The sequence below is a fragment of the Carettochelys insculpta genome, chromosome 1 (genome assembly GCF_033958435.1).
Source record: "Carettochelys insculpta isolate YL-2023 chromosome 1, ASM3395843v1, whole genome shotgun sequence".
NCBI lineage: Eukaryota > Metazoa > Chordata > Testudines > Carettochelyidae > Carettochelys > Carettochelys insculpta.
In genome coordinates, this window is record NC_134137.1 from 11,149,897 (window position 1) to 11,165,480 (window position 15,584).

General features: G+C 45.3%; 1 protein-coding gene and 1 long non-coding RNA gene across 7 annotated transcripts in view; one reads left to right on the forward strand and one right to left on the reverse strand.

Moving 5' to 3' along the window:
- STIM1 (stromal interaction molecule 1) overlaps window positions 1-15,584 on the reverse strand; it is a 188,993-nt gene that overhangs the window by 133,305 nt on the left and 40,104 nt on the right. The gene's annotated exons all lie outside the window — the stretch shown is intronic.
- The window catches only part of LOC142003501 (uncharacterized), a 47,147-nt gene that overhangs the window by 622 nt on the left and 30,941 nt on the right, over window positions 1-15,584 (forward strand). The window lies entirely within an intron of this gene.

Genomic DNA, 15,584 nt, shown 5'->3' on the forward strand with positions numbered 1-15,584 from the left:
CTGGCCCCCATTACCTGCATTCCAAGTGCCATGGTGGGGACTCAGCCATGACGAGAATTAACAAGGCAGTACTTAGTGAAAGATTTATAGAATCCTATTCTTGCTAAAAACTGCACTGGCTCCTCCCGCTTAGATATCACAGGCGTTACATTTGTTACTTGGAAATGTGTAACATGGGGCAGAACAATGTGCCTACAAATTCTTGCAGAGACCCTGCTCCTTTTCAAAAGCTGCAATCTGGCCCAAAGGTTATACATGTCTTCAAAAAAATGCTATATATTCAACAATGATTGAAATGTCTCTTTAGAAAACCCACACGAAAGATGCAGTTAAGTGCCTAGAGCACCAGACAGGGCAATTTTGTAAGATGGAAGATGATAAAATAACTAACTGGTCAAACGGAGTGGGAATTTTAGTGACCAAGATAGTCAAGCATTTTCATTTATTCGCATCACTGTCAGCGGCTCTAGTTCAAGGATCATACTCCCATTACGCTAGGCACAAACCCAAGTAAAAAGAGCACAGCCTTTCCGTTCCCCAAGAGACAGCTATCTAGATTCATGACAAAATGCAACAGGTGGCTGACAAATACAAAAAGTGGAATGGGGCAGGAGAAATGGAGGAAAGGTAACAGCAAAACTGACATGCTTTGCATAACAGACCATAGTCTCACCTCCCCCTATACAATACCAGCTGTCAGTGTTCCATACACACCATCAGCAGAACGAGGGTTTGATGGGGGAATAAGAAGGGTGAAAGAAATACGTATTCCTTTAAAATTTGCTAGATGTGGTGGAAGCATCTTTACGTTAAGGAACTAGGACTGTTTTATTAACCAACCAACCAAAGCAATAATACTCAGAATTTATGTGCTCTGGACTTTTCTGCTTATTTATGTCATTTCCCTATAAAAGCCCTAGCAACATCCTAACACATAGGAAGAGAGAGGGAAGTGATTCACTGCCAAGCAAAACCCTAGTGCTGAACAACCGCAATTTACGGATAGAATTCTACCAAGCATCTGCAAACCAGTGGGAGCAGAACAGCACCGGAGACAGACTTGGGTCTGGTCTACAGTACCAAGCTTTGTTGGCATAATTATGCTGATAAGGAGTGTAGGGAAAAGACCCCTCTACCTGTCATAGCTACGCTGGCAAACCCAGGGGCTGCCACAGCTATGCTAAGGGAAGAGGTTCTGTCAGCATAGCGAATGTCATTCTGAGGCAGTGTCATTATGCAAACAATAGCCGGGGGGGGGGGGGGGGGTGGGGTGTTGGTTTGCCTGCTGCCAGGACACCTGCTTGATCAGAGGTGGAGGGAACACAAAGCACTGGCCCCTCCTTGTTCTTCCTGGCTGAGCTGCCCTGCATGGCAGGCACAATGCTGCAGGAGCACCAGAAGTTCTCTACCAGGCAGGGGACGGGGGTGGGAAATGTCACAAAGAAACGTGGTTGGGAGGTGGCCTAAAGCAGCCGGATTTGGGGAGGATCAGGCTGCAGTGAAGTGGTCTCCAGCCATGGGACTTGAATTGTCAGCACCCAGCTCCAGCTGTTCAGGCGCTGACCCCCAGTTCTGACCATGCAGCCCCAGCCTTTGTCCAGGGAGCTTCAGTTCAGTGGCCACATGAGGACTCTGTCTCTCTGTCTTGAGCCATACTGAGCCAGCCCCATGCCCCAACCCTGACAGCAGGCACTGGCCCCAGGTACCAACCCCTGGCCACATGTTCTGGCCCCCAGTTCTGTCCACTGACCCCAGGCAGTGAGCTGTAGTCCCAGGTGCATGGCAGCAGGCAACAGCTTCAGGCCCCAATCCTCAGGCTCAGATGTGCAGCAACAGGTGCTGATCCACAGCCCCAGGAACATGCTGAAGATGCTGGCTTCAGCCTCATGGGTGTGGGGCTAACCCCTAGACCAAGCCACATGGCCCCACTCTCCAGCAACCAGCTCGGAGAAAGTGGTGGTGGGCAGCGGCCCTGAGCTGTAACTCCCTGCCCCAGCCTTGTAGCTCCTGCCCCCAGCTCTGACCACGGGCACTGACCCTGAGCCAACCCCTGGCAGTGGGCACCAGCCCAACTCCTGCCACACAGCTGTGGGGCTCAGCACCAATGTTCCCTCTAATGTCTTCCATCCATGTGCTGAATACACTTTGGCGTATTGCAGACGTGCGCCGCTAAGAAGAACGTGCTACTGGCTGTGGATGCTCTGCTCATTAGCTGAGCAACACCTGAATCTCTCCTGGGTGGCCATTCCAAGCGCTCAGCTTACAGGGGTCATGTCATCACCATCCTCCTCTCTCTTAGCCCCACATCCATGCTCTCCTCCCCGTCGCATTGCCTCGCCTGGCACACATCCATCCCAACATACCCCCTATTGCCTACTCCTCCAACCCTTCCTGTCCCACCCAGCCAGGGTTGCATTTGTCCTGGGCTTTGCTAAAAAGAGTGATATTAAAAATCATACAAATGCCACTTTTCACAGTAGTCTGAAGAAGTGGGTCTGTCCCACAAAAGCTCACCTAATACACTATTTTGCTAGTCTTTAAAGTGCTACTTGACTGCTTTTTGTTTTGACTTTTCACAGTAGTATGAGCTTTCTCTGTGCTACATGTTTACACGGAGTAAAAAGGATTTATTTGGGAGTTTGGTCCCTTTTGGGGGATGGTTTCCTGGGTGCTGACCAATGTTCCCTCTAACCTTTTCCATCCAGGTACAGAATAAAATTTTATGTGCACCAAGGCATGTGTGAAAGTGTATCACCAATAGAAATAAATCAGCTGGACAGCATCTGAATTTTTCCTGAGCAGCCACACAAACACACAGTCTACAGGAACACTGATGAGGAGCCCTTAGAGCAGGGGTCAACAACCTTTCCAAGGAGGAGGGAAGAAATTCGACCTTTTGACCTCTATTTATGGTCCCAGTGCCAGTAATACTTTTTAGAGTCACTACTAGTCCTACTTACAACAGCTTCAGTAATACATGAATTAAGATGCAAAGGTTTACTGTTCAGGTGGTGGCTGGCAGCATTAGCTGGTCTTTTGTTAATCCACAGGTGGCATAGCTTTGGGCAAGCTCCTGGCGCATGGGGAAGAGACCCTGCCTTAGGGCTTAGCCCTACCAGAGATGAAGCGGTTCAGCCTCTGTGTTGCTCTGTATAGGGGCAGTTACCCTCAGCTGTGTACCTTTCTGGGGAAGACCAGAGCTTCTGTCCCAGCACTACAGGGTGATGGGGAGCCCCACAAGGCAGGAAAGCAAACATCAGTGGCTTGATCAGTACATGGGGGACAATCCATCTCACAGATCATGAAATAAACCTTTCCCAAACTCCCTCTTCTGGACTTCAAACAATACCCCCCACCCCCAAACTTGCCAAGTCCATCATCACAAGCATGCACCCTACAGAGCAGAGCATATCAACAAACACAGTCAGAAAGGATGTAACACCTTCAAACACAGGATATAACGATCAACAACTTCCAAAACACACCTTTCAAGATCTATGGGTCCTAACCACATATTGTGATAGGCATGTGTAGCTCATCCATTGCACTAAATGTCGTAATAACAATTATGTGGGTGAAATGAGACAACCATTATGCTTTTAAATGAACTCACAGAAAAAAAGACAAAAAACACCCTCACACCTGGAAGTGAACACTTTTCACAAAACCGTGATTCTCTATCTAGCCTCTCAGTCCTCCTCCAATCAACAAAACCTGCACACCTTCAAAGATGAGTCCAGAAATTTAAAAATTAATAGCTATAATGGACACTGAAATCACAAACTGAATGAAGACTAGGTTGAAGGCTTGTGACAACAATATACTAACCTCACTCCAGCTCCCCACCACCTCCTTTCCCCCTATTATGGGAGAACTAAACAGATGGCTCCACCAGGCATTTTGTGACATGCTGAGAACATTTCCCAGATCCAAAGAAGAGTTCTGCATAGCCCAAAACCCATCTCCCTCACCAAATAAAGTTAGGTCAATAAAAGGTATTACCTCACACACCTTGTCACCTTATATTATTAACATAAGTCCAAAACTGACCATAGCTTGGGATTTCTTATAGTTCTTTCATCTACCCAAGACTCTTTGTAGCTCACAGAAATAAAGCAGCAGCTCTCCTAACCCCATCATGTCTATCTTTGGTACCTATCTGGTCCTGCTTACAGCATCTGAGCATTTTGCAATCTATCACCTATCTTAGCAGCCTGCGAGGTAGAGCTATGCTATTATCTCAGTTTTACAGAGGGCAAATAGAGGTATAGCAAGGCGAGGCGACTTGCCAAAGGACGCATGAAGTTTGTGGTCGGGCAGGGACTTGAACCCAGGTCTCAAGTCCTACTCTGCTCTTGAGGGCGTCATGCACCAGAATACTAAAAATTCTGCACACAATGTTTTTAAATACTACAAAATTCTGCAAATTGTATTTGTCAAATAAACGTGACAGTTCCAGCTTGCCACTGGGGAGCACAAGCCACTTGCTGCACAGAGGTGGGAGATTACCGTGCAGCTCCCTCCGGCACAGAGACTCGGTGGGGAGGCTGCACACAGCCCTGACACCACAGCACGAGGAAGGAGCCTGGTACAGAAACACCCTAGGATGGCCCTGCTCTCCTGTACCAGGTGTACCAAGTGGGCAGGCAGGCTCAGTATGGCAGGATCTAAGTGTGGATGGGCTTAGTGTGAGGGGATCCAGGTGTGGCGCAATCTGAGCACAGGCAGCTCAGTGGGGATCTGAATATACAAGGGCTTGTAGGGAGATTCTGGGTGCAATAGTAATAGGTCCTTGTAGTGGGCTCCCAGCAAAGGCAATTGGGACTCAGCAGTGGGCATCTGGGTATGGGATGAGAGAGAGGTCCAGCAGGACATCTGAAAACGAGAGGCTCAATGGGAGTTCCAAATGCAGCTGCTTGGGGCTCAGCAGGTTGAGGTCTGGGCAACTTGTGGGAGTGGTCCAGGTGAAGGGGGAGTGGGGGTCATCAGATGGGGTGCACAGTGTGAAAGGGATGAGGCTTGGCAAGAGGGTCAGGGTTCAGATGGTGTGCACACATGAGGGCTGAGTGAATAGGGGATCAGTCCTCTGTACAACATGGTTTCCCAAACTGGGGGGTGTGCCACCCTGGGGGGGCATGAAGAAATTCTGGGGGGTGCAACGTGACCCAGCCCCCTGTAGCCAGACAGAATCCCCCTGCTCTACTCCATCTTGCCCCTCTTAGGTGCCTCAGAGCACAAAGGAAACAGCACAGGTCTTAGAACATCTGAAAGCACAGATGTGCTTATCTCAAGCACAGCCTTTGATGCTTCAAAACACAGATGTGCTGCCTCATCATGACCCTGGACGGAAGAATACAGATAAGGGGTCTAACAGGCCAGCTGATGACCACAGGGCCTTAAACTGCCCTTGGCTGGTACTGATAATTGACACGCCCACACATTGTCCCAGAAGAGGAATCTCCCACCCATACAAAAAGAATGTCCTGTCTTAATGATTTAGTTACCGCTATCTTACAAGTGTAAATTAAGTTGCAACTCCCTTGTAAGAACTGGCGTCACAAAGATGAACCAGTACAATTGGTACCTTTAGATAAGGGAGAGTGTACGTGACCCAAGGGGTATAAAGAAGGGTCCAGCAGCCCACTCTAACTGAGCTCCAATTTCCTGTACCTGCCAGTCGGGTAAGGTCTTTGCGTCCCAAGGTCCCAGGGGACGCCCTTCTCATACTGTTCTTCCCGAGGGATTCAGTGAATGACATTGGCTAAGCTGGAGTCGAAGGACGCAGGGGTGAGAATTATACCTGCAATGTATTTTTGTGCACATTTAATAGTAAGAGCTCTTTAGGCTGAGGCGTCTGGTCCTCCAAGGGTAACTTTTCACTTGTAATCTAATTGACATGTCATATGTATCATCCTACTAGTAGTTAAGAAGACAGAGCAATAACCTTGTAACCATTAAGATTTGATTTCTGTCTTTTAATAAATAGTAGCCATTTAAGCTTTCAGCCTGACTCCTTCCAGTTACTGTAACTCAGCCGAACACAAAACAAAGAACCTCAGCCATTTGGCTATATCAGCCTGGTCAGTGGTAAGGTGCAGTAAAAGGTGAGTGCTGAGTCGGGTCACCTCCACGGGACAGACTCCTGGGGCACCCGTCAGCCTCTCTGGCTGCCCACTGCGAAGGGACAGTTTGTCCTAGCAGTTAAAGACTCGGATGTAATAAGGCTCACAGACCACTCATTACCCAGCCATTGGCTAACACCCCCACATCATTCCCCCACCTGAAGAAAGATCCGGTCTTTGCTTCTGGGTCTCAACCCTGCCATTTTACGTGGGTGACCCAGCACAGCCGCTATACAAAGCAGGCACCCGGCAAAGACCCATGTGGAGCTAGCTGCCTTCTGCAAATGAGTGACTGTGGGTTGCGGGGGCGGGGAGAAGGATGGGGTTAAATGGGCAGCTGGGGTGCCTGGCTTTGTAGGAGTGCAGCAGAGTGGCTTGGATGGGGGGCTCGCAGGGCTTGCAGGGTTTGGGTGGCCAGCCAGCTTGTGGGACTCGTGGGGCTCAGGTGCCTGGCCCCAGCAGCATGGGGCTTGGGCAGCTCAGTCTGGTGGGTGGGTGGCTGGCCCCAGCACCGTGGAGCTCAGGCAGCTCAGGATGGCGGGTGGGATGGCTGGCCCTGGCAGCATGGGTCTTGCGCAGGCAGCTTGGGCGGGTGGCTGATGGGCAGGAGGCTGGTCCTGGCAGCGCGGGGCTCAGGCATCCAATGGGCAGGTTGACAGCTGGCAGGTGAGCAGGTGGCTGGCCCCAGTGGCATGGGGCTCGGGTGGGCAGCTCTGGCAACACAGGTCTTCAGGCGGGCGGGAGGCTGGTGCAGGCAGTTCTAGAGTCTGGCATGGGGCTGAGGCAGCTGGTGCTGTACCAGGCAACCACAAGGGGCCAAGAAAAATTATTTGTGCTCATTTTTAGTTTTAAACAACATTTTTATATCAAGCTTTTGTGTTTATTTCAAATTACAATTGAAATTTTTGTTAAAAGGGGGTTTGATGATGGGAAAGAAAAGGGGGGGGGGCATGAGGGTTTCTCAAAAATCAAAAGCGGGGAGTGATGCCGAAAAGTTTGGGAACCACTGCTGTATAGGAATCCCTACCCCTGCAACTGAGGAACAATATGTGCAAAAAGCAGGAGGAAGAGAAGGTTGCAGAACTTCCTGTAGCTGGGAGGGAAATTTTAGGATGGGTCTGACCCAGGCCCAGACACCAGGCAAGGAATGAGGAAGCCCCTGTTCTCCCCTGCTCAGGTGGGACCGGCAGCTGAGCCCAGCACAGAGCAGAAGCCACCAGTCAGATCTTTCCCAGTCCTGCCCACCATCCCACTCTGATTTCGCTTTCTGCCTGCTGCTCTGCTGTGAAGGTCATGTGACCAATTTTCTGGCTTTCCATTGCTTCACCATCAGAAAGTCATTCTTCCAGAAGAAAGCAAAGAAATCTGCAAAAGGCATAAATTCTGCACAGGTACAGTGGGGCAGAATCCCCCCAGCAGTAGTCCAAGTCTAACATCTTAACCACAGAATCATATTTCCTCGATCTCATGGACGGGATAGCTGCCTCCGTGTTAGTGATGTGCTTATACAGTCTGTAAAGCATTTTGTGGGGCGGGGGAAAGGACTATATTTCCTGCCTTCAGCTACAAACCCACCCTCCTTTTGGCTAATACCGAAAAAAACACCGAGAGTGAAAATCAAATGGATGGGCTCCCTGCATATTCATAACCATCCCTATGGTATGCAGCAAACTTGCCAGTTTATAATCAGTACTTATGTGATTTCAAAACACTTTACAAAAAGGTTCCTGTATTTATAGGCTGTTTGTATTCAAGCGCAACATAAACATTAGTGCCCCAAATCCTTTCGGATGGAGACAGAGAAGTAACTAAAGCAGAGACAGAGAGAAATTAAGGATTTTGATTCTACATCACTGAAATCAAAGGGAAATTTTCTACTAATTTCAGCACAAGCAACATCTGGTTTTGTATCCTTTTCCAGGTCACACTGCAAGTCTGTGGCAAAGCCAAGGGCATAATTTATATCTTTGAGTTATTGTCTGATATCTCAAATGTAACCCCTCTTTGCTTTTCTCTCTGTTCCCAGCCTTCCTTTGAGATGACATTACTGTTAACTCAAGACAAAATAGCCACAGCACAGACAGAACTTACATGAATGTGCTCAAATCACTGGCAAAGGCAGAAACAGAACCTAAGAGTTCAGGTAGATAGCCCCAGGGTCTCTGACCCCTAGTCCAGACACTTCTTTCTCCCATTATCTTGCAAGTCCCTTCTCTAAACACATTCTCCACCAACACACTAGAATTTAGCAGTGCCCTCCATGAAACGTATCAGCATTTAAAAAAAAAAACACAAAAAAAACAAACAAACCCAGAACCAAACAAATGTGGAACTAATATGAGCCTTCAGTGCTCGCCAGTCTTTTTTGTCAGATCTGTTCTTACTATATCTATTTAGACTGCAAACTCCTCAGGGCTGGTTCTGCATCTCCCTGTTTATCTACAAGCACAATTTGGGCACTTCATAAATACTGAGTAACACCGCTTCTCTAAACAGCATAGAAACATAATATGGTCACTGCTGCAAGTTATACTAAATACAATCACTTCCACTGTTACTACCTTATCCTCACATGCATGTGTATGTTTATGATACATCTAAATTTAAGTTCTGAGGACAAAGAGCTATATTTCTATTATGTGTGTGCAGCAGCCAGCACAATGGGTTTGATCCCAGACAAGGCTTTTCAGTGTTCCTGCCACAAAAATGAGGAGTCACAATCAAATATTTATACTTAAAAAAAAAAAAAAATCACTGCTTTGAATTTGGAATTACAGTTGTTTGTTCAAAGCAAAATTAGGGATTAATAAGTAGCAACTTAATTCTAATGACACAAAAACCCTTTCACTGACTGGTCCACAGCAGAGAGTAAAGGTTTTGTCCAGTCACATTTTTCTATAGGTTTAATGCACAAGATCTTTTGTTCCGTTCAGACATCTTAGCACACCTTCCAAACCATTCAGGACATTACAGTCTTACAGCACAACAACACAGAGAAGACCAATAATCTACTCTCTAGCCTGCTGCTCGCAAAAGTTAGTAGGGAATACAGACAGTCTTGATAATGAATTGCAGAATTAGATATTTTACAACTAGGGTACCAAAATGTGTTTTAAAATAGTATGCAAGGAATTCGCTCTTCTCAAACCATTACTCAGTCCTTTTCTTCCAACCCAATCTGGGTCGGGGTCATTTGGGATCCTTGCAAACAGAGGAGTACAGTAGTCCCTCAAATTATGCAAGGGTTGCGCTCCCACACACACACTTGCATAACTTGAATTTTGTGTAAGTCGGGGAGCAGCATTTCCCCCCAGGCAGAATGTATGTTCTGCAGCCGGGGAAGCAGCAGGAGCACCTGGAGCTCCATTCAAAAGGTAAGTGGGGGGGGGGGGCAGTTGGGGAGGGTTAAGCCTGGCAGAGGGTTGGGGCCATGGGAGTTAAGCCTAGGGTGGGTGAGGACTGCAGTAGGGCAGAGGGTGGAGTTGAGCCGGATCGATGCATGGGGGTAGGGGTGAGCCAGGGCATGGATGTTGAACCAAAACCACACGTGGGGGGTTTGAACCAGAGCAGCGATGGTGAGCTGCAGCCATGAGAAGGGTGGTGATCAGGGCTGTGGGGGGGTTGAACCAGGGCCAGGGGATTTTGAATTGCGCTTAACTCATGTTAATGCAAGTCCAGCGCAACTTGAAATTGTGCATTTTGAGGGTTTACTGTATTACTAACTGCAAACAAAAAAAAAGGAGCAACGAAGGGTCCTGTGGCACCTTATAGACTAACAGAAAAGTTAACAGTGAGAGTTAACTCACGAAAGCTCATGCTCTAAACTCTTCTGTTAGTCTATAAGGTGCCACAGGACCCTTCGTTGCTTCTACAGATCCAGACTAACACGGCTACCCCTCTGATACTTGACAAAAAAAAAAAAAAGGAAGATTCTCTCTTTAGAATAAAATCCATTTCTAAGCTAATCAGGAGTCCACCTATTCCAAGTGTAGAACAGCAAATAATTTCCTTTGCCACCACGCTTCTTTCATACCAACTAAATCAACAAAACGGACCACCACCACAGATCATTGCAGATGCCATCCTACTATATGATCCATATGCCAGATTTTCTGGGACTGTCTCAGACTACAGAGGTATTATAAACCATTTCTTTTTAATTGTTAGCATTCTGGGGCAGGGCCTTATTTTCTGTGGTTCTCTGCAGAACCTCACACAATGGGGCTCAACCAGTTAGTAGGCCACAGGTTCTATTACATATAAATATGATACACTTCTTGCAAGAGTCATGAGCCAACACTCAGGGCCTTGCAGGATTTCCATTAGAAGCAGCAATGTATACTACAATCTGGGTATACATGTTACTGCAATCCTGTTTGTTTTACAAAGGATGTGCACAAAGTCCTGTTTCCCTAACACAGTAGAAACAACAGGAGACCGTTTTCTTTTTCCAGATGTTCACGTCTGACCCTTCAGTCTGCTCTGTGCCACAAGGTTTGTCCTTCAACTCCCCACGCAGGGAAACAATCACAACTGCTTCTCTAGCAGTCTGCTGGTACTCTGTTCACTTGTCTCCCTGCACACCAAGTTTGCCAAAAAATACTGCACTCTGTTGGCAGTCAGAGAGGAACCGAGTCAGACTGCCCAGCTTAGCTTCTCAACAGGCCTTAGCTGGAGACAATAGAAGCCCCCCCGCAACTATCTCGCTACATGAAGGTCTTAATTGCTCCTCCCATTTTACCTGACAAAAAAGCAGTCTTGTAGCACTTAAAAGAATAACAAAATGATTTATTAGATGATGAGCTTTCATGGGACAGATCCACTTCTTCAGATCTGGAAATTCTGTGATGCAAGTACATTGAATCTAATGGATTTTTCACTTTAAGTCCCTTGGGTATGATGTCCATCTTTCTGCACTTGGACAGACAGATGATGGCTGTCTGGGATGGTGAGAGTTTTTTCATGTAGCAGATGGATTTCCATTTCAAACAGCTCAATGTAGTGCCTTGTGTGCTGAACAGTCACAGAGAGGTAGCCATGCTAGTGTGTATCTTCACAAAACAAAAAAGCAGTCTTGTACCACTTTAAAAACTAACAAAATGATTTACTAAGTGATGAATTTTTGTGGGACAGATGCACTTCTTCAGATTTGGAAATACCTGAGAGAAGGGTGGTCAGCATAACCATTGGCTTTCATGTGATCCACAACAGTCTGTAGATCAAAGGCCCACTTGATGGCAGCCATTAGGTGCCAAATAATCATTTGGGAAATGATCAGGCACCATCTTTTCTAAATAACCTTGAAGGCTTTTGAAGGCAATTTGCCATAATAATGAAATTATTTTAAAATAAAAGCTGACAGGACGCACTAAGCAATGTGGTTTTCGTTTTCTACGTCCATGTAACAGTTTCAATGGGCAACAATTTATCGGCACACTAAGTAATTTATAGCAGCAATGGTATACGATACATCAGAAAACCATCCTCAAGGCAGAATGTTCCAAACTCATCATGAGTACAGTTCCATTATTACTGTTTCATTAGCTTCACTGGACTTACATGAAGAATTAATATGGCCCAAATTAGCTCACATATGTTTATTCCATTCACATTTGTGCTTGCAACTTTTCTTGTACACTTCAAAGTTGTCAAAATCTGGAGAAGCCTTTACATTTTATCATCACATCAGTGTGTTCACATTCAGTGTGATGGCATATTTTTTCCAGGATTTCCATACAACTGTTGAAGAATTTCCTGAGTTATGCATTGCTTAAAAGCAGATTTGGAAAGGCTACAAATATTCAAAACAATCCATTGCCAAAAAAAGTTTAAGTTCTTTTAGGGAGTTCAGATAAGAAAAGTTGGAAGAGGCAGTTTTCACAAAGCCTGTCAGCTCCCCAGAACTTCTGCACTGGACCTACTATTAGTTATATTAAAACACTCAGAGACCCCATCAGGCTTGGTCTATACTTAATTATGTCAGCACAGTTTATTTTGGTGAGGGGTGTGAAAAATACATGCCCCTGACCAAAGCAACTATGTCAATAAACACCCCAGGGTAGATGCAGCTAAGTCAACAACAGAGGACAGCCTCTGCCAATAGAGCGAATATTGTTCATGGAAGTAGAGTCTTTGCATTCAAGAAATTTCTTCTGTTGGCACAAGCTGCATCTACGCTAGCTATGCAAGTACGTGCTACACAGTGCAGACACAACCTTAGTGTTGAGGTCCCTTGCCCCAGAGAGTATAAAACCTTACCTAAAGACAAGATGTGGCAAAGGGTGTACCAGACAAATGAACAGACTAGGAGTAGAAGAGTGAAGATAACAGTACACGCCAGGGTTGCACAGACTCAGGAAAGGTACTTTCGACAGCAGGTTTGCATAACCCAGAGAAAGCACCCCTCTACATTAGGCAGCCTCCAAAGGCAGATCAGACTCCCAGATGATCTTTCTGTCCTGCAAAATTCTCCAGTTCAGGTGCAAGGACCCCGACACTTCAGCCTGCTCTACACTAGAAAATTCAGTTAGCTTAAGTATGACTCTTGCATGTGAAAAATCCACACCCCTGAACAACGCAGTTAAGCCAACCTAATTCCCCACTCCCAACCCCCACAACCAATGTAGACAGCATCAGCTCAATGAAAGGATTCTTCTGTCAACCTAATTATCCTTTGTTTGTGAGATGCTAGGATTTAAAGGTACCTTGCGCTAACCTGCTGTGCACTAAGTTTCTGTGTGGACCCTGTTAAAAGTTCTCTTGTACACTAGGACATAGTCTGCTTTGAAACAGGAGTCCATTAAAGTACACTACGGAACATTTCGGGCATGGCTGCAGGATTCACGAAGGGGTAGTGTGCTGCACTCTTGTGAAAAATAAATTTAAATCTCAGCTTGCTGGAACTAAAAGTTCTCAGAGACAAGCTCGTATAAAGGCCCTAGATTTGTGGCACCTCTTACTTCTCAGTTATCCTCAGAAACCTGCAGCAAAGTCAGCATATGGGAGCAGGAGCCAGTACCACTATAATATTCTATTGTCCACATAACAGCAGGGTGGACAGGTGAGAATCACATTTACAAGGTCTGAGGTTCTTCACTTTCTAGAGAGGCTGAAAAACAATTCTACCTTCCGGGAGACAAATAACTCAAGATTCTGGTATGGAAAACAATTTATGGGGGGTGGCATCATCGAAGTCTCAAGAGCCCATTCTTCATCTGTTTGCAGAAAGCAGCATGACTCAAGCATTTGACTGGATACAGAACACCACAGAGAAAGTAAATCTTTCCATCTCTATCTTCTGCTAACTTTAGAATCTGCAAAGGAAACCAAAAGAAGCACACACAGACAGGTGGAACACAACTTACTACAGGAAACCCCCAATATATTCATTTGAATGAAGAGACATCAGAATGCAGTAAAAACAAGTGAACATCCTTCACCTAACTTTCTGCACTTTTGTGGTATTCAAGATCACATTCTGCTGCTTATTGGTATAACGAACGTTTACACAAAGCTTTGTATTACAATACTCCATGTGAAATAATATTTTTAAAATTTTACTCTCTGCAAATGGACCTGGTTGAAAGTTAACACTTAAAACCTTAACTAGCTTCCAAAACAGGTATGCTGTAGCTAAATTCCAATTCTTAGTTACTAAAAGCTGAAAACTGACAAAATGAGTCAAGTTTCTCCTTGGCATAATTCCAAAAGGGGAGTTGAATTTGACCCTAGTTGTTAACTTCCGCAAGCAGTTTGTTTTTCCCAAGTGTATACATTTTTGTAACATACCAGCACTACAAAATTTCAACAAGAAGAACAAATCTTGTAGGGCTTAGCAAAGAACCTAAGCACCTGCATTGAGAAATAAACTAAAGAGTCAACCCTTAAAGCAAATGTATCAAAAGCTCCCAGCAATTGGATGTGCACAATAGCACAATAACTGTAGAAAATTAAACAGAAACTTTCCTGCTCTGTTCCTCATAAATGCTCCAGGAATGAGGATTTACAACTCAGGTACGTAGGTACTGAGCACCTAAAAATCCCTACATTTCCCTGTTCTTTATAAGTAGCCTCTCTGCCTAGAAATAATTCCCAGCAAAGATTTATGGTCGGCCTGGAATTACAGAAATTATTTTACCCCCGCCGATAGCTTTACACACGTTTGGGAAACAAATGCAGATTTACAACTGGTATTCTCCTAAATGAGACTTTAGAAATGGAAAAGACCTTTTAGATCATCCATTCCCCAACCCGCACCCTAATGCTAGATTGTCCCTTATTGTATAACCCTGTGACCTGTGACTTGGCTTAAAAAAAGGGGGAGAGGGGGCAGTGAGCATTAGTGTTACCATGTGGCTGACACCTGTAATGAAAGTTGCACAGCTGATTTTTGATCTACTTTAATGAAAATGTACATATGACAACAAAAAAACAGTCTTGTAGCACTTTAAAGACTAACAAAATAATTTATTAGGTGATGAGCTTTTGAGGGACAGACCCACTTCTTCAGATCATCGCCTTTCCAGAACAGACTTAATATATAAAACACAGAGGTCCAAAAATTGTTACCAAGGCTGACAAATCAGAAAAATTGTTATCAAGGTTGGCAAATCAGAAGATCAGAGGGGCAGCAGGAGAGGGGTGCAGGTTGGGGAAGTTAAGAGTTAGATAAAACAAAGTATGTAAAAGAGTCCTTATAATGGGCCAGGTAATTGCTGTCCCGGTTCAAACCATGTTCTAATGCGTATAATTTGAATATACATGACAGTTCTGAGCATGTCCTCTGTAAACGGTTGTTAAAGCTGGCCCATTATAAAGGACTCTTTCACACAGTTTGTTTTTTCTCCTAACTTCCACACCCCACACTCCTCTCTGCCGCCCCCGTTCTTCTGATTTGTCAACCTTGATAACAAATTTTTAGACCTTTGTGCTTTATATATTGAGTCTGTTCTGGTATGGCTATGATCTGGAGAAGTGGGTCTATCCCACAAATGCTCATTATCTAATAAATAATTAAATGTCTTTAAAGTGCTACATGACTGCTTTTTAGTTTTGATAGAATGCAGATTAACATGGCTATCTCTCTGTCACTATTCAGATATGAAAAGGGGTTTGTTTGACATTTTCCTACAGTGCCTAACACTAGAATCTAAGAACTTAACTTTGCTGTAGCCAGGATCATTCCACCGGGGATCAATTTAGCAGGTCTAATGAAGACCTGCTAAATTAACTGCTGATTGCTCTCCCCTCAACTTCAGGGAGAGCTTCCCCTGTCAACCCAAAGTAGTGCGGACCCCACAGTAAGTGAATCTAGGTGACACCAACTGGAGCTACAGCACTAACTCAACCCAGATTCCATAGCTTAGACTAACTTTTTCCTCATAGTGTAAACAAGACAAGTGCTGAACAGATAAGCTTTGCATTTTTAAAAAAGATCTATAGCATTTATACACTTGTTTCAGC